The sequence below is a fragment of the Ixodes scapularis genome, unplaced genomic scaffold (assembly GCF_016920785.2).
Source record: "Ixodes scapularis isolate PalLabHiFi unplaced genomic scaffold, ASM1692078v2 PGA_scaffold7__128_contigs__length_106722199, whole genome shotgun sequence".
NCBI classification, from domain to species: Eukaryota; Metazoa; Arthropoda; class Arachnida; order Ixodida; family Ixodidae; genus Ixodes; species Ixodes scapularis.
The window spans coordinates 51,019,221-51,031,366 of NW_024609882.1; positions in this window are offsets into that span (position 1 = coordinate 51,019,221).

Here is a 12,146-nt window from a genome sequence, read left to right on the forward strand (position 1 = left end):
AGAGTAAGGTTGAAAGCTGAAGAATTCCTGCACGATGGCAGACAAAACACAACCGGCGCGGTTGGGAAGCTGAAACCTTAAAAAAATGCCTGTTTATTTATTCTGGACTGAATGGAAATAAATTTCCCTTCGTCGTTGCTATCATATGTAGTTCAAGGTTTGCACCATTTGTGGTTTCGGAACATGGCGGCAGCACGCTCCGAAACATGGCGGCGGCATGTAAAGGAAGATGGCGTCGAACAATGCGTTCGATTAGTTTGTTGATGCTTGTGAAAAGCATGGTGGATGCTTGAAGTCGCTGTATTCTCAATACACGTCGAAGTTTACAGTCCTACAATTTACGTCAATGGAGGAAAAATTAATGCCTTTTATCAGACTGTCAACACTCTAAAAAAAAGTCTGTGCGTCTACTTTCACGCTTTCACGCACAACACTCGAAAAGCCAATTACGGCAACTTACGGATGATTGCCATGATGGAACTTAACCCAAGACTGGGGTAGAAACAGACACTTAAAAGTAGAAGGGACAGAGACAAGTGAAGAAGAAAACGTCTCAAACGCAGCTAAAAGATTTATTTAGTCCCACATCCTTATATACTCACAACCACAAGGTCACCCAAACACTCAACAACTTACGAAGGCAGCTCAGCGATTAACGATGGCGAAACATATGTTTAGACCAAAAAACGCAGTCTGAACTGTGACATTAAGAAAAGCAAGCGTGACGTTTTGCATTGCATAATGTCACAACTCAGACTGCGTTTTTTGGTCTAAACATATTTTTCTGCATCGTCATTCGCTGAGCTGCCTCCGTAAGTTGCCGTAATTGGCTCTCCGAGTGTTGTGCGTGAAAGTAGACGCACAGACTTTTTTTTACAGTGAACCTTGTCGTTGTTAGTGCAAGAAGGCGACGACTTCAAACTTCTACCATTCCTTTTGTACACAACATCGCATTTTCGTTCGACGCAATATTATTTTCTCGCTGGAACGGTGTTATACAATCCCCAGCTCTCGGCGAAGTGGCGTAGTACGAGGATTTAAAGCATTCGTGATCTGGCGCACGTGACTTTGAAACGCGATAACGTTTGCTTATTTCTGTTTAGTAAATGTTGGTGCAAATACACCGTCATTAATTTCTTGTTAGATGTTTAAGCAGTGGAAAGTTAAAGTATTCCAAGAGGCACCTAGTTTCTCCGACGTGGGTGAGGAATTTAGCACGCCGGTACGACGCTCATCCAGATCGAAATGGGCGGCGGCGCAGCGCAAGTTTTTACTTCGCGTTAATCTCGTGACGTGTTTAGGTTTGAAGCCGAATGTGCTAATGAACATGCGCTTGCCTTGTTCAGTAGTTGGAAGGACAATGGCCGGGCTAGAGTAAACAGGCGCGACCTCTTACGGTCTTTGCACGGGGAGTACTTGCTCCCTGCGACGGGAGCTCGAAGAGGTCGCTGTAACCCTTCCGAACCTACAGCGTTTTAATTCCTTCTGAGCCGCACCTCCTTCTCGCCATGTTTTCCTCTTCGCTCCGGAATTGATCTGGAGAGGTTTCTACAGTAATGAGTCCCACAGGTTATGAGGCCGTCTGCCTGCAGGGACTTATGCGGAACACCTCTTTTTTTCTTCGCCTCCTCAAGAAACGAGATTGTATTGGCAAGCATGTAATTATCGTAAGCCGAAACTTAATTAAATCGGTTCACTACAGTTATTTCAAGCAAGTATAATTGCACACATTTTCAATCGCAGTGGTCAGAGAACAGGTGCTGGGCGTAGTAAAACCCCTTCATGTTTCAAAAGTAGCGCAGGGTGCGCCGATGCACGAGGCACGTGCAACGTGCAGCCTTTGGGAAGATCATGGCGGCACAGCGCAGCAGATTCCGATTCAGAAGGCGTTTTTACTGCCACAAGAACACCTAAAGGTGAGGGGGATATGCCAAGTGACATCTTCGTCTGGGCATGTGGCACTAGGAAAGAGGATAAGGGAGGAAAGAATCTACACACGCACGTCCAGCTCCGCTACTAGCACGAAGTTTAGGAGACTAAGCTGTAATATAGTAAGGGTGCAGGCGAGCTGGTGAATGTTAACCATGTTGAATAACGTGAGACTGCGGCAGAAGTGAACAAATAAGTCGAAGAAACAGAAAAGGACAGGGCGACGTCTCAAAGGACGTCGTCCTGTCCTTTTCTTTCCTTTGACTTCTTTGTTCCCATCTGCCCCAGTCTCAGGTTATTCAACTTGGAGACTTAGCTGGCCGTTTTCTTTGTCTGATGACATCTTCGGGTGAACCCAGTCATTCAGGTTCTGGGCATAATTGGGTTTGAACTTGGTCTGAATATGTTGATAGTCAAAGCATTCTCATAAGAGATGAGTCATGCCTCCTTTTATATTGTTCGTGCATTTGTTGCACGTGCTGGAGCGCCTTCCTTTGCTCCATGCGGCCATGAGTGCCGGGGAGCGGGTGGCGCCTGCCATGATGCGGGTCAGGAGGACCTTGACCCTTCTTCCGACCCCTCTTGGTAGAAGGTCGGGCGTCTGAGGCAAGCTTTCCCACAATCTTCTTCTGTACCTCTCCTTGATTAGGATCTTCTCCTCGTCAGGATCATGTTCTTCGTCATCACATAACGTCTTCCCATTACCGGCTGCGGCGTATCCGTGGTCGGGTGGTTGCGAGGATGTGGGTGCTCCACCTCGCTCGCGGAAAGAAACGAGTGCCGCGCGAGCGAGTTGGTGCACAGCGCAGCACTCAGCTAGATTTCAGACAGCATATTCTTCCCACAAGTGGCGCGCGGCACGTGTCTCGAGCATTTCCACAACGATGAAGGGCGGCACTTCTCCCAGGGTAAGGGGCTTTAGGGCATGGTATGCGGTCGCACCTCCACGCGGCTAGGCGAGAGTGAAGGCCATAGGGAAAACCGCTATCTGTACCGGTCTTAGAAGAACATGGCAGGCAGCACTGAGCATCTCGCTTGATTTTATTTCGCAACACTGATTGCTGGGACTCCCAAAAACGAAAGGGAAGCGAGAGGAAACTTCACGAGTTGCGATCCTGGACCGACTTGCTAGAACACCGTCTCAGCTGACACTGGCTGCATTTACATGGATGCGTCCGTAGCGCATCGAGTTGAGATTTCACGATTTTGATTGGTAGCAGTTGGGTAGAAGAGGAAGAAGTAAGAAGACAGGCTGCATGTGATTGTTCCCTGCTCGATTCGGTGCGCTACGATCGCATTCATGTAAACGTAGCCACTGTGTGAAAGAAAGCACTGCAAAGCGCGGGGCGCCCTAGTGTTCTTCAGACGCGGCTTGAGTCCGGCTCAGCTCGTGCGCTGGCTTTGGCAGTGCGTTCTTTCCCCCAGACTCAGCCGAGACACTGTTTTTAGCAAGTCATGGGGGGGGGGGGGGGGGGGGTCGGTGGCCGAGTGGACTAACGCACACCAGCTCGGAGCACGTGGAGCGGAAGCTCGCGCTGCAGAACTTAGGACCTAGGTTCAATCCCCACCCCTGCCCGTTTCGATCTGGATGAGCATCGTACAGGCGTGCGGTCGTGTATCACTACTTTGTGATGCACGTTAAAAACTCCAGGCTAGCGGTTGTACTGCACTGGATAAATTTCTAATTTACAGCTGGGAGACTGGTCGCCCGTTGAGGCAGACCAAGTTCTAGGCTGTTTAAAGACACACACAACCCAATTTTAGCAAGTCGGCCCTGGCTGCTAATCATTAGTTGCAGAGGGCAAGAGTAATGGTTTGTGTAAAGAACAAAGTGGAAGGTTGGATTCGTTGCATTATTAAACCAATACCGTGAAAAATGATCCTCTGACATTATTCTTATTTAAGTAAGTGAAATAAAAAGTAATCCAAAGAAAGACGACCTAGGGGGAGGGTTTCGCTCATGTGCAACGCTTTTGATAGCGCACTTCATGGGAAAGGGGTGACCATCAGTTCGTTGCCTTACCATGAGGCCCAGTTATTGCGCTTTGGACATAACACTCTCCGTAAGTTGTCTACGAGTAGAGTAACGTTAGAACCTAAAATGTCAACTCCCTGCACGATAGCGAACAAAACAGAACCGGCGCGTTTGGAAAGCTAAAACCCTAAAAAAATGCCTGTTCGTTTATCTAAATGTGAAGGGAAAAAAAATTCCTCTTTGTCGTCGCTATCATATGTAATTCAATATTTGCACCTTTTGCGGTGCCGTAACATGGCGTGCAGCATTGAATAGCTCATTCATAGCAACTAGATGTTTTCGAGAACTTGCTCGTGACCCTTGTGCCCTTGTGACGCGCTTCTCGTTTTCTTTTTCCCACAAAACTAACTGATTCACTTTAAGAACGAGGGAAAAGCGCGAGGAAATATTTGAGACGAGAATTAGCGGCGAGAGGTTTTGGTGGCGCCCTCCTATGGTTTCCCCTTGTTACGTCATCACCTTGCAAACAACAAGTTCGATGGTGTTTGTAAATAGCATGGTGGAAGCTTCAAATCATTGAGCTCTTAAAGCAACACTGCCAACACCGTCAAAATTAAAGTTCTTTCATTCCTCTTATTTCCGTCGATGATAAATCCCCTTTCCTACGTCATAGTCAGCGTTCGGCCAATAGTGGAAGGCCGAACACAGCGACGCTTTCGGTCGTGCACTGGGCTAATACTCTGCGTCAGAGACAGAATTAGCGCTACTTTCCCTGAACTTCTCAGTCTCGAATTTCAGCCACCTTTCAAAAGGGGGCGCAAGTGCGCGCCGTCTGGTACAAAAAAAGAAGTTATTTTTAATATTTAAGACAATTAGTATGCTTTAAAAAATTACAAACATAAAAAAGTGATTTCACTCAGAAGTGGAAAAGCTCTAATTAAAGAATCCTTGCTTAAATAGCTGTCCTCTTCTCTGAAACCGGTTTCTTGCGTAAAGAGTTAAGCTTGAAAACAGTCCCACGATTTAATTTTGTTTAACAAATCTGAATAAAAATACAACAAAACCAGTCTTGCAGAGAACCTGCCCGGTTCCTCTAGCATACAATTTAAAAAGATGGGATCAGATGCCAGAACAATATCTGAGAAAACCAAGAACACGTTAAGGGAAATCCTTAAAATTGTATCATAATCAAGTGGTGTCTACAAAAAAAAAAAAAAAAACTGCTGGAGTTGCATTTTTAATATTTTTCATACTGAGTTACTATTTTTACCAGGCGCATTCCCATAAATATCGTGGCTGCTAATTATGACGTGAAACTGTGTTACGACACTTCAAAATATCATAAAAAGGCTCTTTTTGAATAAATATTAAAAAAAAATTAGTGCACTAATTGGAAAAAAACACGCATTCACCGAACCAGACCAGACCTTCCTCTATCAATAAAAAAATAAGAACGCGTCTTGGATGCATTCCAAGTCTAGAAACTTGGAACGCATAGACGAATGTCCTTGAAAATATAACTTGCACTTTTTGTTTTCATAATGTGCGTTAAGTTTTGAAAAATGATTATCACATTTTGCACTAAAAGAGTGATACTGAATTGGCAATTTATTTGCAAATAGGACGAAATACGTGCAGGCGCACAGACGCGACATGTGCACCGCAAACACGAGCGTTAGCACAGCTGCCGCGGGTATTATGGTTTTGGCCGTGGGACCGCCGCCTTAAGCGGTTTGTGCATGTAAGTTATACAGCAACTCATGTTTACAAACAAACCGGAGCGCCCCTAGCGGACGCCACCGGCGCCGCGCATGCGCGATGGGGGTGTGGGCAACAAGCTCGCCGTCGCCCATAAACTAACCATTGAAATGCGATGTTGTCGGCGTCGGTGTGAGTCCCCGTGCCCTTTGTCGCGTTCGAATTGTGCTTTCTACGTCTTCCTGGCGATGTCTGACTACTTGAGCGGCGTCAGCGAAATTACCGAGGCTCGTTACACCGCAAAACTTCGCGTAAATAATAGAGAGTTTTAGTTGATCGTGTTTTCGGGCCACGCTATTTGTAGCGGGAGCTCGCGCTACCCCTTCGATGCATGCTCCGAAGCGCGCGCCTGTAGCGGTAGCGGGCCTTTGAAAACGATCTACTAAAACTCTCTAATGTGACATGTGGCGATTCATTCTGCGTGGACGCCGCAGTATGTACGCTAAAGCCTGATTCGCAAGATGAGATTTCGCTCGGAATTTTCAGTCGCGACACCGCTCGGGCTGCAAAAGCGTGAACCGTAGCTGAGATGATCGACGACGATACAGAAAATCGCAAGCAGAATCGGACCAACTGAATTAGGCATAACAAGTCGGTGCTGGTCACTGGTAACAATGACCAACATCTCATTGTATTTACTGTTTACATCGAGCCTGCTTACCAACCTTCAAATTTAAGTCTTTTGAGGCCTGCACTCACTTCTTATCGCAAGTACCGGGCCAACATTTGGTCTACAGACCGGCGTCATCTAAGAGAGCAGACGACAAGCAGAAACATTTGAAAGAGCAGACGACAATTCGAACAATCAGGCGGCCGTTTGAACTAGAAGACGAACTGAACGTAGTCCACAGGTGGTCCGCACAACTTGACAGTTTTCTGGCGTTCATGTTGGAACAAAACAAATAAATCTGATGACCACAAGTATCCGTGAATTCAACCCAAAATGCTTCCCGCCCAAGCAATCGTTGTCCGACGGCGTCTGTTTTTCCCTTTTCATGGCACATATCCAGATTCTCGGACGAACCGAGCACGTGAAAACTGACCTTCAAACCTTTTTTCGACTATTTTGGTACGGCCCCAGTCGCGGCGTTTTGACGAGAAGGCAGGTTTTTGTCTGGTTCCTTTCAAAACAACGCAGGAATGCACGTCTGGCATGGGGACTTCTGCCCACAGCCCCAGACCGGAAGTGCGACCGACGCGCCACCACCGCGCCGTGACGTCACAGAGATGAGTTCGTGTATACGGCCAGGAGGACATTATGTGGGTGGCTAATTTTCGTGATAAGTCGGCTAATTAATTAAAATTCCCTGATTATTTTTTTTAAATAGTGAAAATAGACATATGGTTCCGATAAGAAACTTAAGAGAGCGTAATTGAAAAACACTATATCAACTCTTTTTAGAATGACTTGAAGCTGGAGGGAAACTAGAGGGCGCACGAAAATTATCACTTGTACAGCAGGCGCAAAGCTGGCAGCGACAGAACGCGGATGATTAGATTACCATCATTTTTCGCCACTTCCATCGTTTTGCCTGCTTCAAGAGTGGTAACTTTGGTGCACCACTGAGTCTCCGATCATCTTCAAGTCGTTCTAAAGAGAGTTGATTTAGTGGTTTTCGATAACGCTCTCTAAGTTCATAACTGAAACCATATATTTTCGCTAATTTAAAAGGTAATTAACCAATCTTAATTAAATAGCCGAGTTATCGCAAAGATTATCCACCCGCATAATGTCCCCTTGGCCGTATGACTTGCCTGCACAAACTGCATAAGTGTAACTTTCACGACTTTCTTTAAACCAATGTGTGAAGCTTAAAAAAACACACCCGTATATATTTAATCAAGTTGTGCAAGTTTGCTGTAGAACTTTTAACGGAAGAACTTAGCTTGTTAAAAATAAGATAAATCTACGGCAGCATTCACAGACGATGCCATTTAGGGTGGTCACCGACTTGTAGGTGCTGCCGACAGACGGCGCAACTCGAAGTGCAAAAGATGAGAGTGCCTGTATGTCAGAGCTTCGAACTGCTCGATCGGAGTCACCTGGTTTATCGGCCGCGTTTGCAATACGAGCTGCGAGGAGGTGACGAAATTGCTGGTCGTCTGCAAACGTTCCTGCCTTTACGTTTGCTTTCCTCCTTGCCAAGAGAAAACGCAGGGCATGCGCAGTTGCGAGCTATTTCCGCAAGACCTTGCAGGGGGCGTCCGCCATTAAATTGTAAACGCTCGCCGTCGTTTTAGAAGGACCTCTTTTTATTCTAGGCTCTCTACGAGAGAGTACAGCTCCTCCTTTGATTTTCCTAGTCCAAGAATGGGGACCTCTGGAGGATTTATTTACCTAGTTTAGTATTTATTTTACTAAAATGGCATACTGCTGTATAAACATCGTACGTTATAAAGACGCGCCCCGCGCTGAGAAAGTCAAAATATTCGGAGAGAGAGAGAGAGAAAGAAAACTCCTTTATTGACCCTTAGTTCAGGGTGTCAAGGGGGCATCCAGGAGGAGGCCAGTAAAAGAGGGGTGAGGACAAGGAGATCGCAGAGGGCTGGTTACATCATCCACTGCTTTAAGGTCCTTTTCGATCGTGGTGATGTGATGAAGTAGGGCGTCCAAGATGGCGGGAACAAGTTGATTATTCGTGGAAACAGCCACCCTTGACACGTGGTGGGTCGGAGCCTGGGAGGGATTGTGAAAAGTGTAGAGGGGATGGATGACTGTGCATGGAGGCAGTGCCAGCAGGTGTGCTCGCTGTTGGGGTAGCCAGGACAGAAGGGTCATTTGGCTGTCCCTTGAGCGCCTCTAAAATATGAGTATAGTGTGCGGAGAGTAGAGTGTAGGTCTGAGGCTCGACCGAGGGGGCTGGCTTGTTGTCGGAAGAGGGTGAGCGGCGCTGTTACTAGGATGCCTGGTTTCACGGAGTTGTCGGAGCATATCGGAGCGTTGTAGTAGGGACTTATAGGGTTTAGGCCAGGTGAACACAGGTTCCTGAACGGACGCCTCAGGAAAGCAAATGTGCTTGTTCGTTGCCTGGGATCCGAGCGTGGCCAGGAACTCAGTAGATGTAGAAATGAAGTGTGGGAGTGGTGTCGAAAGCGACGCGGAGATCGCGTGACATGTGGTACAACTGGTTGCATTGAAAGGCACGGAGTGCGTTTTGGGAGTCACTAAGAATTGCCATGGAAGTGTGTCCTTCGTCGGAGTTGGCAATGGCATGGTGGATGGCACAGCAGATCGCTTGTGCTTCCACGTGGTCTGCTCAGGGAGCTTCGGTATAAGTTTGAGTGAGCGAGTCGTTGGTCTTGGGGCAGTGAAACGCAGCCGAGTTTGTTGCTGCTATCGTAAGAGGCGTCCGTGAAGTAGACCAGGCGGCGGTTGGCCTGAAGGGTGTTGATTTTCGGGGTTATGAGTTTGGGAAGAGAGGGGGGGGGGGGGGGGGGGGGGCTCTGTGCTGGCGGCGTGCGGGGTTTCTGTCGGGATTCATGTGCTTTGGTATGGGAAGGATGGTGATTTGGGGGATCATGTCCTAGGGCGGGGTGGTGTTCTCAATGGGAGGCAGGTGCGAGTGTTGTAACCGAGAATCCGGAGATTGTAGCGACCTTGCAGGAACGTGGTCAGGCGTTGTTTTTGTCCCAGTCGGTACAGGTCAACTCGCTCTTCGAGCGTGTCGAAAGGGTCCATACGTTGTAGCTGCTCTAAGGGAGCGCACTGCGGGACCCCGAGGTCAGGACGGGAGGGTTTGCGGAGTTTTGTTTGGAGTTTTTTGAGTTGGCTGTTCGTGAGAGGGGTGTAGGGTATGGGATAGAGTACGCGACAGTAGATGAGAGCTTTCATGGCGCGTCTCATGTCGCCTTCTTTAAGACCGAGGATGCGTGTGATTTGATTGATTTCTTTGGAGAGGGTGGTTACAGTGATCCCGCTGGCACCTTTGTTTTGAATGGTGAGACTAGAAGTGTGATGTGTCGCGCTGGGGGAACAGGGTTGCTATCAGGGCGTATGGTGATGAGGTCTCTCTCTGGGTTGTTTTTGCGGTTAAAGATGATGAGGAGTTCGGATTTAGATGGGGAACACGCCAGACCCATTCTGATGGCAAAGCGTGCGACAGTGTTGCAGGCGCGTTGCAGTGTTTCTTGATGTGGACCTGGGGAGCCGGCGTTTATCCATAAAGCAACGTCATCAGCACAGCTGGAAAACATAAAATGGGGGATGGTGTCGAGTTCAGCGGGAAGTTTACTCATGGAAAGATTGAAAAGGGTAGGGGAGAGAATGGAGCCTTGTGGCACGCCTCTGTGTAAAAAAAAAGGGGGTGGAGGTGTGTCCAGGGATTTCGAATGCTGCAGTGCGGTTTGATTAAAATTTGCGAAGATAGTTGTACTATCAAAACCGCAGTTCGTTATTTCTTTTTTTTTTTTTTTTAGTGTTGACCACCGAGTCGTATGACACGTTATCAAAACCCTGGTTAATGACGAGGCTGAGGAGCGAGCGAAGTTGCGTGGTGATTTTCTGTGGGAGGAGATCGTTGCGTCGCCGGAGAAGACAGTCTTGTGTGGAAATATTCTTCCGGTAGCCAATGAGCGTAAAGGGTAGGGCGGGCACGTGCTCAAGGTACCATTCGAGGCGTGTGAGGACGAGTTTCTCGAAAAGCTTGCCGATGCACGAGGTAAGGGAAATAGGTCTAAGATTTTTATACTTCAGGGGCTTTGTTTGGTTCGGGAATTATGGTATGTCGCCTGCTTGCCAGACATGCTAGAAGTAGTCTAGCAGTTGTTGGAGTCATGCGTCGTCGAGGTTACGGACAAGTTGATATGTAATTTGTCTTCGATGGGTGGTGTGCTTCCTTGGAGGGAGTCGAGCGCCCGCTTTAGTTGGTTGAGGGGGAAAGACGCACCCATGTCAGATTGGTCAAGGGGAGGGGAAGGGAGGCTTTCCTGTGTGTGGTGTGTCGGTGTGTGAAGGGAAGAAGGAGTGGCGGAGTTGTTGCTCGAGTTCAACTGGGGTAATTTTGTTGGCGGGAATGATGCGCATGAGGTGGTCGCAGGTTTGGGTGGGTGTGAGAAGTAGGCGTAGGATGCGCCATGCCTTTTAGTGCCTTGCTGGCCGTTGAGGGGATCGCAGAGTTGGAGCCAGTTTTCAGAACTGAGTTGCTGTCCGTAGGTTTCGGCTTCTTCGGGGATGACGTGAATTTTGTATTTGAGGTGTATAAAATGTTTGGCTTTCTTCCACCTTTTCACTGGTTTATGTCTTGTTTTCCATAGGTTGAGAAGATAGTTTTCATTGTACGGGGTGGCGGTTGTGATTTGAGCTTCTTTGGTGAACTTGCGCTGGGCCTGGAGGAGATGGTTGGCTTAGGTACTAGGGTCGAGTTTTGCAGGTGGAGGGTTATTGGAGGTGTAGCAACGAAAGTGATGCCAGTTTGTGATGCAAATGGTATTGCGACGTTTTTTTTTTTTTTTTTTGGTAGTGAGTCTGAGCTGTATGAGGCGATGATCGCTGCCTAGCTGTTTGTCAGATGCAGACCATTCAGGTACGGAAGGCCCTCGATGGAAGGATAGTTGAGGACTAGTATCGCGTTGTACGCTGTTACCGGTTCGGGTGGGTTGTGTAGTGTCATTGAGAAAGGACATAGAGGTTTGTGCGGTAGCTTGTTCGAGCAGGCGTCTATTATAGTGAGTGTTGGAGTAACCCTAGGAGATATTTGGGCTGTTAAGGTCTCCGAGGAAAATGATGTCGTCATCTGTGTTTTCTGGTACAAGTTAGGTAAGCCAGGCCGTTGGAGTTATAATCTTGCGGCCTGGTTTCCAGTACGCATTCACAATGGTGATGGGATTGGGGCAGTTATGTGGTTGAAGGGTGGTAATGAAGTGCTCTTGGTGAGCAGTGTTGAGTTGTATCGTGGGGTATTGATTCGATACATACGTCGTAACGAGGGTGGGGGTGTATGTGTTTTGCTTGCGGTCAATTTCGATGATGCTGGGTTGGGTATAGGGGTATGCTGTGGGAGGTTGTGAGTGCCTTGCGTGTCCTGTACCAGGATGACGCCAGGTTTGCGGTCGAGCGCGTTTAGGCAATGGGTGAGATCAGAAGATCATCTGCTAAGCTAGGCGCGGGGGCAACCTCGACATGCCTGACACCTTCCGGCAGCATTGAGGAGACGGCACTCACCGTCTGTGAATACCGCCGGAGGTTCCTCAAAAGTCTTTGTTCTTTAACAAGGTAAGTTCATCCGTTGATCTTTTTACTTAAAACTTTCGCCACCTTCCCAAACTTCTCTGGCAATTCGCAGCACGATACTTTGATTAATAAAAATATTTTGAAAGCCGCCTTAAGTGGTTGATGCGTTGTACATTTACATTTGTTTCACACATGAAAAATAAGACCCATAGAAAGTGCGACCAGTGAGCCTCGTGTTAAACGCGAAATGTATTAGCAGTGTACGCGACCTAAAGTTTCGTTGTGGTTGCAATGCGCGATTGCCAAAACGTTCAC